The following is a 14361-nucleotide window of genomic DNA, read 5'->3' on the forward strand; positions in this document are numbered from 1 at the left end:
ATTTGGATGCCTTTTATTTCTACTTCTTGTCTGATTGCTGTGTCTAGGACATCCAGTACTATGTTGAATAAGAGCGGTGAAAGCAGACATCCCTGTCTTGTACCTGATCTTAGAGGAAACACTTTTAGCTTTTGTCCATTGAGTACGATGTTGGCTGTAGGTTTTTCGCATATGGACTTTATTATGTTGAGGTATGATCCCTCTATTTCTCCTTTGCTGAGAGTTTTTTTTTTTTATCATAAATGGGTGCTGGATTTTACCAAATGCTTTATCTGCACCTATTGATATGATCATGTAATTCTTAAAAAGATTTTATTTATTTATTTTCAGAGAAAGGGAGGGAGAGAAACATCAATGTGTAGATTGCCTCTTGTGCACCCCCAACTGGGGACCTGGCCCGCAAGCCAGGGATGTACCCAGACTGGGAACCAAACTAGCGAACCTTTGGTTAGCAGGCCAGGGCTCAATCTACTCACACCAGCCAGGGCTGATCATGTGATTTTTTCTTTTGTTTTGTTTACATGATATATCACATTTATTGATTTGAGAATATTGTTCCAACCTTGCATCCCTGGGATAAATTCTACTTGATCATGATATACGATGTTTTTAGTGTATTGCTGGATGCAGTTTACTAATATTTTGTTGAGGATTTTAGCATCAGTGTTCATCTGGTATATTGACCTGTAATTTTCTTTCTTTCTTGTGTTCTTTACCTGGTCTTGGAATTAAGATAATACTGGCTTTGTAAAAAGAGCTTGGAAGCTTTCCTTTTTCTTTCTTTTTTTCTTTCCCTCCCTTCCTCCTCCCCTCCCTCCCTCCTTCCTTCCTTCCTTCCTTTCTTTCTTTCTTTCAAGACTATATTTATTTTTAGAGAGAAGGGAAGGGAGGGAGAGAAACATTGATGTGTGAGAGATATATTGATCAGTTGTCTCTCACACACCCCCAACCCAGGACCTGGCCTGCAACCCAAACGTGTGCCCTGACTGGAAATCGAACCGGCAACTTTTTGGTTCGCAGGCGGGCACTCAATCCACTGAGCCTCACCAGCCAGGGCACCTTCCCTCTTCTTGAAGTTTTGGAATAGTTTGAGAAGGATAGGTGTTAGTTCATTGAAAGATTGGTAAAATTGGCCTGTGACACCATCTGGTCCAGGACTTTTGTTTGCTGGGAGTTTTTTGATTATTGCCTCAATTTCATTAATTGTTATCAGTCTATTCAGGTGTTCTGCTGCTTCTTGATTCAGTTTTGGGAGATTATATGATTTTAGAAATTTGTCCATTTCTCTCAGGTTTTCAGTTTTTTGGCATATAGTTGTTCATAGTAAATGATCCATTTTCTGTTTCTATTATTTTTATGTTCACTCTTTTGTATTTTTTAAAATATGTTTAGATCACAAAAATAGTACATTTTTAAAGAAAAGGAGGAATAAGAATCACTGGTAAACCTACCAGTCCTTAGTAATCACTATTCGCATTTTCGAGTGTATCTTTCTAAACTTTCATTTGTTTGTGCATATTCATTTTTTCAATGCCATTTTAAATAATTTCTTATGAAGGCTTACTTTGTTGGTTGGAGAATCATGTTTATTTAGCCAACAAACATAATTGATTCCGTGCACTTTCAAACCAGTTATTTTGCAGTGTTTCCTGGCTATCTGCCATCCTAATACTACTGCTCATTGAGAGGATGAGGTGAGGGTGTGTGGATGGATGGACAGATCCATTCAAATCAGCATAAAGCATATCTCCTAATGGAGGTCAGTCAATATTTGTATTTCAAGTACATCTAGAATATATAATAAGATATTTAAGAAGGGAAGTAACAATATTCATACGTAATTGTGGTCACTAAAGGAAGAGCAGAAATATCAATAATAGACTTTAACAAAAAAATTGTTGTATTTAGTTAAAATCAGAATGTTGATCTTGACATATTTTGAAATAGTCTCCTAATAAGTACACTTTTTAAAATAATTGGTTAACAATGGTAGAAATAGGTGACCTTGAAGTTTCTTGCGATCCTATTATATAGGCTGTCTCAGAGTTAGTAACAGTTGGCTTCGTAGTTTCATGTATACAACTCCCTAGTTATAATGCTACCAGTTTTTCCAGACAGCATATGCCTGGGCTAACATCTCCCCACCTCCTTTGTCTTCTCCCACTGAGCATATACACAAGCTATTGCCTGTCCACACTTTCCTCCTATATCCTTTTGTGGTTTTCCCTCCTTTTCTGAGAATTTAGCCCCCCTTTTAACCTTGTTTATTTTCCCTCTTTTTCCATTTTTTGCTTTAAGAAAATTTATTTGTCCTTTGTCTATCCAACTTTTTCATTTTGATCTTGGGCAAAAAAGATTATGATCATAAAGATGCAGTTAAGAACAAACCTTTAATAAGGAAAACAAAAGCTTTCAGTTTGGGAGGAAAGGTAGACATTATAAAGAACGAGTGGTTTCAACCTTCAGAGCCCTTGAGAATACCTAGTAATTCATTTCAAAATTTCCACAGAAGTTTCCACCCACCACCCCTTCTCTAAAATAAGCTGTTGTTGTTTTTTTTAAAGCACTGGCATGTACAGTACAATTTAAAACTATAATTTTTTGTTCATGTCATTGCAGTAGCATTGTTTTGAGCTTTTTTTTTTTCCCCTGTTGAAGATGTTAGCCATATTATAGATTGACTAGAGAGTGTTTTGAGCTTACAAGCAACTCAGAGTGAAGACCCACTGTTCCCTTCATAGAGTACATCCAAAGTTCTAGATATCTGGTTTAAAAACAACGTCTTTGTTTTGAAGTTGAAGAATAAGAAGAAGACTATCTTAAATACAAGATTAGCAATCTTTGAGAAGTTGTGCATGAAGTTTCCAACCCCTTTCTTCCCAGATTTCCATCAGCAGAGATATGTAGTGATGAGAAATGTAGATCAGCAGTCCTTTCTTGGGAGTTAGAGAAGAAGCTAGACTGTACATTTCACAAGAGGAAGAGTTGGGGAATGAATAAATCCCAGGTAGCTGACTTCATACCAACCTCAGCTCACCTGTAAAGGTGCTTTGGCCAGACATGAGCTCCACATCAAGACAGTAGGTACGTAAACAGCACCGAGACCAAAGGCCAATTTTTTAACAAACATTAATGAAAAAGGTTTTGAAAAGACATTTTTATTCCACCTCCCAACAGCATGGTGCTTAAACATGAAAGTTCTATATTATTTGCTTATTTGAACTGGGGCCATTGTGAATAAATATTCAGAAGTTAAGACCTTGCTATAATTAAAAAAATGTTTCTTAGTTTTGTAGTTCTAAGTGAACATAGTTGTGCATTGTTGATATTTTTTTAGTCCATTCTGACACAAGTATCTTTTTCTTTTTTCTAATTGTTCTCCTTTTACTCTTTTTGTTGTGAATATTTGATTTAATTTTTTTGTCTGTAAGGGAGTGATGTTTTTTAAATTACTGAAAGATAAGACATACCAATGTTTTAGCAGGCAAGAATTTTTAAGAGATTTGTAAGATTCTCTACCCCTTTCTCCTTGAATTTTGTGTCCCCTTTAGATTTCCTTTATTTCTGGTTTTCACTAACATAACTTATTTCTGTTTCTCCTTTTAGAAATCCACTCAAGTGTGAATAAAAGTCCCCACCCCACTGAATCTTTTTGATGCTTTCATTGGATATTTCAGAATTAGAAATTTGCTTTGGAGAGGCAGAATATGTATACATTGTCACCTCTGCCTAGAAAAACAAGGGATAATAAGAATATATTTGTGCTTTGTTTGTGTAACCATAAAGAGACTCAGGAAGGACACATAAGAAATTATCTGTTTGGGATTGGGTGGTGATTACTGGGAGGTTAGGAGTAAGGGTGGGAAGCAGACTTTTCACTCTATCTCTTGTATTTTCTTGGTTTTTGAACCATATGAATAGGTAACCCATTGTAAAAGTAGTTTTAAAAATCATGTCTGTGGGTACCTTGACTTAAAAAAAATAGGTCTATTTCTCTTGTCCCTTTTCCGTATGTCTTTAGTAAAGTTGTTATTTCAGATCTTTTTAAAAGAATCAGTGTGTGAGGTGGAGAGTTGGGGGACTGGGTAGAAAAGGTAAAGAGATTAAGAAGTGCAGATTCGTGCTTACAAAATAGTCACAGGATGTAAAGTGCAACATAGTCAATAATATTGTAATAACTATGTATGGTGCCAGGTGGTACTAGAAATATTGAGGGAACACTTTGTAATGTATGTGGTTGTCTAACCAATACCCTGTACACCTGAAACTAATGCAAAATAATATTGAATGTGAACTGTAATTGAAAAATAAAATTTAAAAAATCTTAAAAATAAAAAGAATGCATGTGTAGTCTTGCCTCAAAGGACTAGTAGTATTTTGCAGACATCTTGACCCGGTGCCTAAAGTGCTGTAACTAAGATTCATCATGAATCCTTCCCTTAGGAAATTTTGATACTGCTAATGAGGCCAAGCCTTAAGTTATTGTTGGCTTATTTGAAGAACTATTTAATTTAAATTATCTGCAGTATTCTGCCAACTGGATACTGAATTGCTTCCTAGTAAAATTGTGAGACAATACCAACATAATCAATGCAAAATTAGTTGATTTTTTTCCCCATGTTATCTTGTATCTTATTACCATGGTTATAATTTACCTACTTAATATTATATTAGTTTGGTCCTTTTAGAAAATAAAGATTGGTTTAGTAGTTAGATAATTTTGTTCCTTTTGGTACAGGCTAAGCCAAATAGTCTCTTTCATCAGGAATTTTTTTTTTTTTTGTTATTATTGTCCTGTATTTTACCCTGAGGATTATTGTCCTGTATTTTACCCTGAGGAGAGCAAAGAGAAAGGAACTAATATTGAGTACCTACCCTGTATTGGGTGCTTGAGAGACATTATTTTATTAAATATAACAACTCTGTGGGATTAAGCGGGTAGTTTTATTTTACAGATGAGCAAATTGAGGGTCAATGAGGGTTTGATGGTGGCCATGTGTGGCCAGCACAGGGGAGAGCTGATCTGAACAAGTGTACCTGGCTTTACCAGGAAGTCTCTGAGCCTTTGAGAAAAGGGTAAAGACTGACTCCTCTCCAAGCCCCTCATCAGAACAGGCAGAATTGATTTACATATTAGTCAGATTACCATCTGCTGATGAGGCAGTGGTTAAATGAGTTTGAAAATTGGCTTTTCATTTTTACTTCTTTATTCTGAGATTATATTAATGTTGTAACCTAGAAACTGTTGCCAGACTTCAAGAAGAAAGATCACTGAAAATGTTTTAAATATTATATATTGCCTGTCTAATAGAAAAGGGCTTAGAATTCTAAATTAAATTGCTAAATACGTTCAATTTTTTTTCTGAAGTATGCCTTTTTATTTTTAAATTTTTTATTGTAGTTTTTCCCATTACCATTTAGTCCCCTGATACTTCCCTCCTCCCCACATCACCACACTGTTGTCCGTGTCCTAAGTCCTTTTTCCTTTTTCCTCAAGCCCTCCATCCCATAACATACACCCCCTACTTAGCTGTCATCCTGTTTGCTATCTATGAATCTGTCCGTTTTCCTTGTTAGATTAATTCATTAGATTCCACATATGAGTGAAACCATATGGTATTTGTCTTTTTCTGATTGGCTTATTTCACTTAGCATAACATTCTCCAGGTCCATCCATATTGTCCCAAAGGGTAAAGTTTTCTTTTCTATGACTGAGTAATATTCCATTGTGTAAATGTCCCATAATTGTTTTATCTACTCATCTACTAATGGACTCTTGCGCTGCTTTCATGTCTTGGTGATTGTAAATAATGCTGCAATGAACATAGGGGTGCTTATGTTCTTTTGAATTAGTGTTTTGGGTTCTTTCAGATATATTCCTAGATGTGGGATTTCTGGGTCAAAAGGAAGACGTATTTTTGATTTTTTGAGGTATCTCCATACTGCTTTCCACAGTGGCTACACCAGTCTGTATTCCCACCAACAGAGCAAAAAGGTTACCCTTTCTCCACATCCTCACCAGCACTTGTTTTTTGTTGATTTATTGATGATGGCCATTCTGACCAACGTGAGATGATATCTCATTGTGGTTTAATTTGCATTTCTCTGATGATTAGTGATGTTTAGCCTCTTTTCATATGTCTCTTGGCCATCTGTATGTTCTCTTTGGAGAAGTGTCTATTCAGGTCCTTTGCCCATTTTTAGTTGGGTCGGTTGTGTTCTTGGTGTTGAGCTTTGCAAATTCTTTATAAATTTTGGATATTATCCTCTTATCAGATGTATCAGCAAATATGTTCTCCCATTCCATGGGTTGTCTTTTTATTTTGTTGATGTTTTCCTTTGCTGTGCAAAAAGTTTTTAGTTTGATGTAGTCCCATTTGTTTATTTTTTCTTTTGTTTCCCTTGCCTGGGGAGATAAAGCTGGTAAAATATTGCTACAAACAATGTCTGAGATTTTGCTGCTTATGTTTTCTTTGAGGATTTTTATGGTTTTGGGCCTAACATTTAAGTCTTTGATCCATTTTGAATTTATTCTTGTGTGTGGTGTAAGAAGGTGGTCTAGTTCCATTTCTCTGCATGTGTCTGTTGAGTTTTTCCTAGACCCTTTATTGAATAAACTATCATTAGCCCACTGTATGTGCTTGCTTCCTCTGTTAAACATTAATTGACTGTAAAGGTGTAAATTTGTTTCTGGGCTCTCTATTTGGCTCCATTGATCTATGTGTCTGTTTTCATGCGAGTACCATGCTGCTTTGATTACTATGGCCTTATAGTGCAGATATTAGGTAGTGTGATTACTCCAACTTTGTTCTTTCTCAGGATCGCTGTTGTTCTGCAGGGCCTTTTGTGGTTCCATATACATTTTTGACATTTATTCTAGTTATGTGTAATATATCACTGGAATCTTGATAGGAATTGTGTTGAATCTATAGATTGCTTTGGGTAGCATGGACATTTTAATGATGTTAATTCTTCCAATCCATGAACACGGTATGTGCTTCTACTTACCTGTATCATTTTAAATTTCTTTCTTCAGTGTCTATAATTTTCCAAGTATATGTTTACATCTTTGGTTAGGTTTACTTCTAGGTATTTTATTCTTTTCAAAGCAAGTATGAGTGAGATTGTTTTCTTAATTTCCCTTTCTGTTACTTCATTATTGGCATATACAATGCAGCTGATTTCTGGATATTAATTTTGTGTCCTGCTAGTTTGCTGAATTCATTTATGACCCCTAGTAATTTATTGGTGGAATTTTTGGGGTTCTCTTTGTACAGTATCCTGTCATCTGAATATAAAGACAGGTTTTCTTCTTCCTTTTCAATTTGGATGCCTTTTATTTCTTGTCTGATTGCTGTGGCTAGGACTTCAAGTACTATATTGAATAAGAGAGGTGAAAGCTGACATCCCTGTCTTGTTCCTGATCTTAAGGGGAATGCTTGTAGTTTTTGCTCATTGAGTTTGATGCTGGCAGTGGATTTGTCATATATGGCCTTTATTATGCTTAGGTATGTTCCCTCTAACCCCGCTTTGCTGAGAGTTTTTAATCATAAATGGGTACTGAATTTTATCAAATGCTTTTTCTCTATCTATTGATATTATCATATGGTTTTTATCCTTCATTTTGTTTATGTGGTGATCACATTTGTAGATTTGCAAGTATTGTACCAACCTTGCATTCCTGGAATAAATCCAATTTGACTGTGGTATATGATCTTTTTGATGCATTGCTGTATTTGGTTTGCAAATATGTTGTTGAGCATTTTAGTGTCTGTGTTCATCAGGGATATCGGCCTATAATTTTTTTTCTTTGCAGTGTCTTTATCTGGTTTTGAAATAAGGATATAATGCAGGCCTTGTAAAATGAGTTTGAGAGCCTTCCCTCCTCTTGAAGTTTTTGAAATAGTTTGAGAAGGAGAGGTGTTAGTTCTCAGAATGTTTGATAAAATCTACCTGTGAAGCTGTCTGGTCCAGGGAGTTTGTTTGCTGGGATTTTTTTTATTACTGCTTCAGTTTCACTTGGTGTGATCTGTCTATTGAGATTCTCCACTTCTTCCTGATTTAGTTTTGGAAAATTATATGTTTCTAGGAATTTATTCATTTCCTCCAGGTTGTCCAGTTTGTTGGCATATAGTGTTCATAATATTTTCTTAACAATCCTTTGTATTTCTTTGGTATTAGTTGTTATTTCTCCTCTTTCATTTCTGATTTTATTTATTTGGGTTCTTTCTCTTTTTTTCTTGTTGAGTGCGGTTAAAGGTTGGTCAATCTTGTTTATCTTTCCAAAGAACCAGCTCTTGGATTCATTAATATTCTATATATTTTTTTAGACTCTATTTAATTTGTTTCTACTCTGATTTTTATTATTTCCTTCTTTCTACTCACTTTGGGCTTTGTTGTTCTTTTTCAAGTTCCTTTACGTTTAAAATTAGATCATTTATTTGATTTTTTCCTTATATTTTGAGATAGGCCTGTTCTATGAATTTCCCTCTTAAGATTGCTTTCCCTTTTCCTATGAATTTTGGATTGTTGTGTCTTCATTTTCATTTATTTCAAGGTACCTTTTGATTTCTTCTTTGATCTCATTGTTGACCCATTCATTTTTTAATAACATGTTACTTAGCTTCCATGTCTTTGGGTGTTTTTCAGGGTTCTTCTTGTGATTGATTTCTAGTTTTATAACATTGTGGTAAGAGAAGATGCTTGATATGATTATACTCTTCTTAATTTATTGAGACTTGCCTTGTGTCCTCACATGTTGTCTATCCTAGAAATGTTCCTTGTGCACTTGAAAAATATATATATTCTGCTGCTTTTGGATGAAATGCTCTGAAGATAGCAATTAAATCCATTTGGTTGAGTGTATTGTTTAAGGCCACTGTCTCCTCGTTGATTTTCTGCCTGGAAGATCTGTCCATTGAAGTCAATGGGGTGTTAGAATCCCCGAATATGACTGTATTTCTGTTGATCTGTCCCCTTAGTGTCTGTCTAGGTTTGCTTTACATATTTAGGTGCTCCGACGTTGGGTGCATAAATATTTACTAGGCTTATATCTTCTTGTTGGATTTTTCCCTTTATGGTTATGTAGTGTCCTTCTCTGTCTCTTATTACAGGCTTTGTTTTAAAGACTACTTTGTCAGACATAAGTATTGCTACCCTAGCTTTTTCTTCCTTTCCATTTGCATGAAATATCTTTTTTCATCCCTTTACTTTAGTCTGTGTGTATGTTTTGATCTGAGGTGGGTCTCTTAGAGTCAGCATATACATGGGTCTTATTTTCTTATCCATTCAGCTACCCTGTGTTTTCTCGTTGGAACATTTAAGTTATTTACATTTAAGGTGATTATCAATAGGTATGAATTTAGAGCCATTTTATTGTTAGACTGTTTTCCTCTGGTTTTTTCTTTCTTCTTCGTCTTTCTCTTTCTTTTTCTTCTTAAAGCAAGCCCTTTAACATTTGTTAAAGTTCTGGTTTGACATTCACAGACTCTTTTAGCTTTTTTTTCTCTGGGGAGCTCCTTATTTCTCCTTCCATTTTAAATGATAGCCTTGCTGGGTAAAGTAGCCTTGGTTGCAGTCCCTTGCTTTTCATCACCTTGAATCTGTCATGCCACTTTCTTCTGGCCTGAAAAGTTTTTGTTGAGGAATCGGATAACAGTCTAATTTGTGCTCCCTTGTATGTAACTACCTGCTTTTCCCTTGCAGCTTTAAGGATTCTCTCCTTGTCTTTCAGCCTTGCCATTTTAATTATGATGTGTCTCAGTTTAGGTTTCTTTGGGTCCATCTTGGGATTCTCTGAGCTTCCTGAACTTGTGTGTCTTTTTTCTTCATCGGATTAGGGAAGTTTTTGGTCATTATTTCTTCAAATAGGTTCTCAATCTCTTGCTCATTCTCTTCTCCTGGTATTACCATGATGTGATATTATACTTCATGTTGTCCAAAATGTTTCTTAAGCTCTCTAATTTTTTTAAATTCTTTTTTTTTTCCTACTCTGCATGGGTGTTTTTTTCCTACCTGGTCTTCCAAATCACTGATTCAGTCTTCTGCTTTGTGTAACCTACAGTTTATTCCTTCCAGTGTATTATTTATTTCAGATATTGCATTCTTTATTTCTGACTGGTCCTATGTCTTTATGGTTTCTATGTCTTTTTTCATGTCTTTTGACTATCCTTTTATTCATCACTCTAAGCTTTCTGTCTGATAAACTGCTTGCCTCCATTTCATCTGGTTCTTCTGAAGAATTCTACTGTTCTTTAACTTGGGGTCTGTTTCTTTGTCTTTCCATTTTGGCTGCTTCTTTGAATTTGTTTCTCTGTATTAGGTAGATTTGCAAAGACTCTGGTGGAGACCTTTGTCAAATGTCGCTTGTGACTGGCCCTGAGAAACCTGTTTGGGGCTATCAGCAACCCACAGCATGTAGCTTCCTCTGCTTGGCCAGTCATGTTTTGGTGAAGTGGTTTCTTCTGTCTGTCCTTTGTTATAAGACTTCTCTCCAGCGAGTGTTCAGCTGGTTATTCAGGATGATTTTTCTACAATTTAGTTGTAATTCCAGATTGGTCCTGGGAGGAGATTAGTGTAGCTTTTACTTACTCCTTTGCCATTATGGGTCTCTATTTTGTGTTCAGTTTTAAACCCACAGAATTTGAATGTCTTTCTTATGTTATCTGCAGAGCTGTTACACTCCTGTTGCACTTCACCAACTCTAACAAATGCTGTTGTCATATTGTATTATAAAACCCCTTAACGACGATAATCAGTACCACTTGTATTAATCTTGTAAATAGAGCAATCAGCAGATTTAGATACCAAGAAAGAATAAAACAATATTTTAAGTCTGAATTCTTATGATTCTATTATCTAATAAAATGTTCCAGGTAAAGATGGTGAGAAAGATAGTGAGATAATTCAAATGATTAGAAAAGTTTAAAAAGATCACAGGCAGTAAAAGAAGACAATAAACCCACAGCACACACTGAAGTACCTTACATTTAATACTTTAAATAAAATTTTATTGAGACTTAATTTACATGCCACTAATTTCACCCTTTTAAAGTATACAGTTCAGTAGTTTAGTCATAGAGTTGTGCAGCCATAATCACTGTCTAATTCCAGAATACTTTTATCATTCCCAAAAGAAAGCCTGGACCCACTAGCAATAATTCCTACTTTCAATCCCTTTCTTTCCCCAGGCCCTGGCAATTAGGAATCTACTTTCTTTATATGTGGATTTCCATATTCTGGACATTGCATAAAAAATGGAATCATGCAGTATGTGATCTTTTGTTACTGGTTTATTTTACTCCACATAATGTTTTTAAGGTTTATCCATTGTAGCATGTAGTATTTCATTTCTTTTTATCGCTGAAAAATATCCAATTGTCAGTGTACCATATTTTGCTTATTTGCTCATCTGTTAATGGACATTTAGATTGTTTCCACTTTTTGACAGTTAAGAATAATGCTGCTATGAATATTCATCTGCAAGTTTTGTGTGGACATATGTTTTCCTTTCTCTTAGGTGATACCTAGGAGCAAAATTGCTGGGTCCTAGGGTAACTGTTTAACTTTTTGAGGAATTGCCAAATAGTTTTCAGTATCTGCACCATTTTACAATCCCACCAGTATATGTGAGAGTTCAAATATCCCCACATCCTTGCCAACACTTGTCTGGTTTTTTTACTTTGGTCGTTTTAGTGGGCGTGAAGTGGTATATCTCTGAGGTTTTGTTTGCATTTCCCTAATGACAAATGATGTTGAATATTTTTCATGTGCTTATTGACCATTTGTATATCTTCTTTGGAGAAATATTAATTCAGATCCTTGGCCCATTTTTAAATTGGGTTATTTGTCTTTTTTTGTTGAAGTGTAAAAGTTCTTTGTATAGTCTGGATGCACATTACTTCTCAGATATATGATTTACAAATATTTTTCTGTTCTGTGAGCAAATGGAAATTCTTCCATTTCTTTTTTCACTTTATAGTTTCCCTTGAGGCACAAAAGGTTTTAATTTTGATGAAGTCCAATTTATCTTTTTTTTTTTTCCCGGTCATTTGTGCTTTTGGTGTCATATCATCTAAGAAATTATTTCCTGACTCAGGGTCACAGAGATTTACTGCTTTGTTTTTTCCTAAGCACTTTGTAGTTTTAGCTTTTATTTTAAGATCTGTGATCTATAATGAGTTAACTTTTATTTATAGTGTGAGGTAGGGTTCCAACTTCATTCTTTTGCATTAGGGATATCCAGCTGTCTCAGTACCATTTGTTGAAAAAACTGTTCTTTGCCCATTGAATTATCTTGGTGTCCTGGTCAAAAATCAGTTGACCATAAATGAAAGGGTTTATGTCTGTATTCCCAATTCTAGTCTACTGCTCTGTCTGTCTTAATGCCAGTGCCACAGTGTTTCAATTGCTTACTGTTGCTTTGTTCTTCTTTTTCCAGAATGCTCTGACATTTAGGTCAGTTGTATTTCCATATGAATTTATGGTCACCATATCAATTTATGAGAGAATGGCAACTGGGATTTTGCTAGGAGTTGCACTCAGTCAGTAGATCAATTTGGAAAGTATTGCCATCTTAACTATATTTTATAGTCTTCAGATCCATGAACATGATTGTTTTTCCATTTATTAATGTCTTCTATAATTTCTTTCAACAGTTTTATAGTTTTCAGTGTATAAGTCTTAATACCTCTTTTGTTAAAATTTATTCCTAAGTGTTTAATTCTTTTTTATGTTATTGTAAATAAATTGTTTTCTCAATTCATTTAATTTTTGCTCATTTTTACTGTATAGAAATACAATTGATATTTAAATTGAGGTATAATTGACATAACATTATCTTTGTACAGTTGATTTTTTAACATTGACCTAATATTCTTCAGTCTTGCTAAACTTATTTATTATTGTGAATAGTTTTTAGTTGGAGACATTAGGATTTTCTATATAGAAGATTATGTCATCTGCATATACAGATACTTTTACTTCTTCCTTAGCAATCTGAATGCCTTTTGTAATTTTTTTCCTTGCTTAATGGCTCTGGCTAGAACCTCTAGTACAATGTTGAATAGAAGTTAAGAGGGCTTATATCCTTGTCTTATTCCTGATCTCAGGGGAAGAATATTTAGTCTTCCATAATTACATGTGATGTTAGCGATGGTTTTTTTGTTGATGACCTTTATTAGCTTGAAAAAATTCTTTTCTATTCCAGTTTGTTGTATTTTTAATTATTAAAGAGTATTAGATTTTGTCGAATGCCTCTTCTGTATCTATTAAGACGATCATAGTTTTGCCCTGGGATAAATCACATTTGGTACAGAATGATCCTTTTTAAATGCTGTTAGATTTGGTTTGCTGATTTTTGTTGAGGATTTTTGCACTTATATTGATTTACAATTCTCTTTTCCTGTAATATTTTCATTTGATTTTGGCATGGGGATAATACTGACCTCATTAATGAGTTCTTCTTCTTTTTTGGGCAGGAGAGGAGTGGGAGTTTTTGTGAAGGATTCATATTAATTTTTTCCTTAAACATGTGGTAGAATTCATCAATAAAAGCCCCTCTGGTCCTGGGTTTTTCATGGTGAGAAATAAGGTGTGTGTGTGTGTGTGTTTTACTAATTCAATCTCTTTATTTGTTATATATCTATACAGATAGTTTCTATTTCTTCCTGAGTTAGTTTTGGTAGTTTTTTTTTTCTTCCTAAAAATTTGTCCGTTTCATCTAGACTATCTAATTTTTGTGTGTGTGTACAAATTGTTCATAGTATTCTTTAAAAATTCTTTTTACTTCTGTGCAATTGGCAGTGATAGTCCCTCATTTACTATTTCATTAATCAGTCCTCTTTCTTTTCTTGATCAGTCTAGCTAAAGGTTTACCAATTTTGTTAAATTTTTTTTTTAAATCATTTTGATTTTATTTTTAAAATTGTTTTTCTGTCTGCTCTTATCATTATTATTTTCCTCTGGTTGCTTTGGTTTAGATTGTTTTTCTTTTTCTAGTTTCTTAAAGTGGAAGGTTAGACATTGGTTTGATATCTTTTTTTTAATGTAGTCATTTAGAGCTATAAAATTCCCTCCAAACATTACATTCTAGAAGTTTTGATAAGCTGTGTTTTCATTTTTGTTTGTTTGCAAGTATTTCCTAATTTCTCTTGTGATTTCTTCTTTGGCTTATTGGTTACTTAAGAATGTTGTTTAATTTCCACATTCCACATGTCTGTGAATTTACTAAATTTCCTTATGTTGTTGCTTCCTAAATTAAACCCATTGTTGTCTGAGAGCATACTTTTTATGATTTCTGTCCCTTTAAATGTAATGAGGCCTTCCTATGGCTTCTTATATGGACTATCCTGGAGAATATTT

Source organism: Pteronotus mesoamericanus, unplaced genomic scaffold, assembly GCF_021234165.1.
Source record: "Pteronotus mesoamericanus isolate MK-2021 breed Mesoamerican mustached bat unplaced genomic scaffold, CSHL_Meso_final scaffold_174, whole genome shotgun sequence".
NCBI classification, from domain to species: Eukaryota; Metazoa; Chordata; class Mammalia; order Chiroptera; family Mormoopidae; genus Pteronotus; species Pteronotus mesoamericanus.